At 38.3% G+C, this 3,586-nt stretch overlaps 1 pseudogene; it reads left to right on the plus strand.

Annotated features, from left to right (window-relative positions):
- Positions 1-2,918: 2,918 nt before the first annotated feature.
- LOC149317267 (U6atac minor spliceosomal RNA) lies at positions 2,919-3,029 on the plus strand (annotated as a pseudogene).
- Positions 3,030-3,586: the final 557 nt, after the last annotated feature.

Genomic DNA, 3,586 nt, shown 5'->3' on the forward strand with positions numbered 1-3,586 from the left:
CCTCTTAGACAAAATGCTGTTGGGATTCCCGCCTTGTCATCTAAGAATAACTACAATAAGGTGATATGTCAAATTAGTAGAACCATTAGTAGTATGGTTCTCAAAAGTTCATAAATACTAAATACCAGAAAGCATTATTTTGCATGTATGTGCACCCCAGGAGTAGAAAGATTTAAATAAATGACTCTTGATTTGATACCTCTGACATTGTAAAACGAATCACCATTTGTTATGTTCAGAGCAAGGAAGAATAATAATAAAAACCCCAGAGTTAGTTGAGGTGGTAGTGAGGGAACACACTTTGTAGTCATGCTTCATAAATTTCAGTTAGTCATTATGTCTTATTAAATCTTTATATAACATTATCTTGGCATTCTGAAAGCAATGCCAAGCTAGGCTTCTCAGAAACTGACAGCAATTCATAATAACTGAGGTGCAAATTTCATGGCAGTACTGGTGGCACATCATCACATATTAGGTGTAGTGCTTCTCAGGCCAGGAAGCAGATCTCTAAAATTGCAATCTACTGGATGTACCTCTGGATGCACCTCCCTACAATAAGCCCTGGTGATGCAATCCCCTGGTTGGGGATACTTGATTGTGAGTTTCTGCATGGCAGGGGGTTGGACTGGATGGCTCCCATGGTCTCTTCCAACTCTATGATTCTACGGTTCAATGGTTAAATGCCCACTCTGCAGCCACAAAGTTATAAGTTTGATCCTAGAGGAGGGCTCCAAGGTCTACTCAGCCTTCCATCCTTTTATAGGTCAGTAAAATGAGTACCCAATTTGTTGGGGGAAATTGGTTTACACATTGTTAAACCATTTAGGGAGTGCTAGAAAACATTTGGGGATAGCTGTGTTGGCCATTTAGCAAATCCAATCAAAAATCCATTATACGTGTTGCAAGTTTTCAAAGCTTTCACTGGTTTCTTCATCAGGCAAGATGTTACAAACCAAACAGGAGAAAAGAAAATTGAACATGTTAGTCATAGATCTGCATTTTGCTGTTTCTGTTCTTAGTTTTAGATGGTATGAAGGGGCATATCTTGCAGGCTGGGCCCTCCTCCTTCTGGCCATGGGGCAAATGAGAGATTTACAAAGTCCAGGAAATTTATCATCCATTTGTATCACAACAAAGAGATTTCCTTTGCAATCCAATCCAGCCATTCTTTGTGAGGCTGTAGGACTGTGATAGCCTCAACAGGGGAATCTTAAAGAGTCAGCCAGAAGATTGGAACTTTCCTATTAAAGTTTTGACCTCCAACAAAGGTAAAACATTTTTTCTTCTTTTTAAATTTGGAATGGATTGGGATGTTTTACCTCAACACTACCTAAAGTTTTCCTGATACAAAAACATGGAGGTTTCTTGAGAAATCCAGTGTCTTCTGCCTACAAAGGGGCCTGTGGCCTCACAAAGATGGAGACATACATCTTTTAAACTACACATTTACAATAGAAAAATATTTTCCAATTCTTTCTATATTTTTTCCAATACTATGTAAAACAGTATTATATCCATGTTTTCTTATCAAGCAGCCTTTTGGTAGACTATGGCCTCCAACAGATGGCCCCAAAGGGTCTTTGTCGGGCCAATCCAGCAGCAGGGCATGCACATGACACACACCCCTGGATTGCACAGAGGCCATTTGATACCCATGCTGGGGCTGTCTAGCACTGCACAAACCTGGCTGCAAAAGAAACGGTTTCTTACCTGTCCTTTTTGCAGCTCATTTGGGACCGCAGCAGCAGCTGCCCTTGGGACTGCAGAGTCTGGTTGCCATGGTCTCCTAGCAGTCCTGTGGCAATTGGCTGCTCCTTTTGCTTTGCTTGCTTCACCCCTATGGCTGCATCAACACTGCAGGAATAATCCAGTTTCACACCACTTTAGCTGTCATGGCTCAATGCTATGGAACTATAGGAACTGTAGTTTTGAGAGATGTTTAACCTTCTCTGTCAGAGAGCTCTGGTTCCAAAATAAAATACAAGTCCTTGAATTGAGCCATGACAGTTATGGTGGTTTCAAACCAGATTATTTCTGCAATCTTAGTGAATGACCAAAGAAAAACCTTTTTGGTTTATCAGCAAAGTCTGTCATTTAAACCTTTCACATTTGTTTATTCATAGTGGGCTTGTTCAGAATGTAGTTATGATTAATTCTATTGCATTGACTCACTCCTAAGAAAGGTCAGAGAAGCATCACAGTGATACTAAATATACAAGAGTTCTACGCCAACGATAATAATTTTATTTTTATTTGTTTTATCATTTGGCAATTGTGCCAGTTGGTTCCATTCACAATACCTTAACCAGAGAGGTTTCCAATACATGCGGACCAGAACCCAAAGAAATATGAAACAGCATGCTTGCTGACCTTCCCCCATAATAATATTCCACCAAATTATACTGTTACTTTTTAAATATCCATCATCTGGATAAAATTGTGAAACAGGTGAACTTGCCTTCACTGACTGAATAATATGAGGCACAATATGGAAGAGAGAAATAGAAAGAAGGTGAAAGGATTTCTTTTTGTAGCTGGGATGGAAAAACAGGCAACAATTGTACTGCACTTAGAGATGATCGATTCCCTTCTTAATGATTCAGCTTTTGAATCAATTCACTTAGGCTCTGTTAGCTGGTTAAGATTGGAGACTTTCCTAATGAATTAAGCCTGCAACAATATTTCACCCCCTGTCTTTTGTATTTCATCAATCTATATTCCAGGTTACCATCTCACATCATACTTTCCTAAATATTTCCTTTTGATGTATGCAGATAAACCAGGAGTTAAGTGCTTGAGCAATGTAATTACAAAGATCATTTATTGCGGTTTGAAAGTTCTGAGCAGAAACCTACAATGATTAAGATTTTGTATACATTACTTTTAGTTGTGGCTTGCAAGGAGACACATTACTTGTGTTCTGTGAAAGAAGAGAAGTTTAGCATTTCCCCTTGATAAAGATGGAATTGGTTCTACTGATCTGTACTACACAGATATGGTTAAAACATTGTCAGTCATCAATTTTTGCTTTGGCTGTGGCATTAAAGTGATCCAATAAAGGTATTACAAAACCTTGAATTTTGTACAAATATTGTTTTATGATGAAGAAGAGCAACAAACCTCATTTAGTTAACATGCAATTATTCGTTTGAAGAATATATATATATATAATGTATAGAACACACACCTTATATAAAGAATAAGACAAAATAAAAATTTAAAGTGATAGAAATAGGTTCAATGACTTGTGTAGAGGGATAAATAAAACAATAATAATAATAATAATAATAATAATAACCAATGCAGAGAAATGGAAATGGAAAACAAAGAAGGAAGAAGAAATCTTTTTCACAAGACAAAGAAATCAACGGGTAATTGAAATAAGAATGGGGATGATTTATGACAAACTGGAAAACACATTGCAAAACCAAATAGAAATAAAAAGATAAAGGTCCAAAACACACTCCACAAATAATCCACTTTGGCGGGTTATAGACCGCCGCTTTGAGGCGGTCTGCCGCCGCCGCCGTTTGCTCCATAAGGGAGCCGTCGCAGCCACACCGCGCGGCTCCCTTACGGAGCA

This window comes from Sceloporus occidentalis, unplaced genomic scaffold (assembly GCF_023333645.1).
Source record: "Sceloporus occidentalis isolate IW3139 unplaced genomic scaffold, rSceOcc1.0.p SCAF_3, whole genome shotgun sequence".
NCBI classification, from domain to species: Eukaryota; Metazoa; Chordata; class Lepidosauria; order Squamata; family Phrynosomatidae; genus Sceloporus; species Sceloporus occidentalis.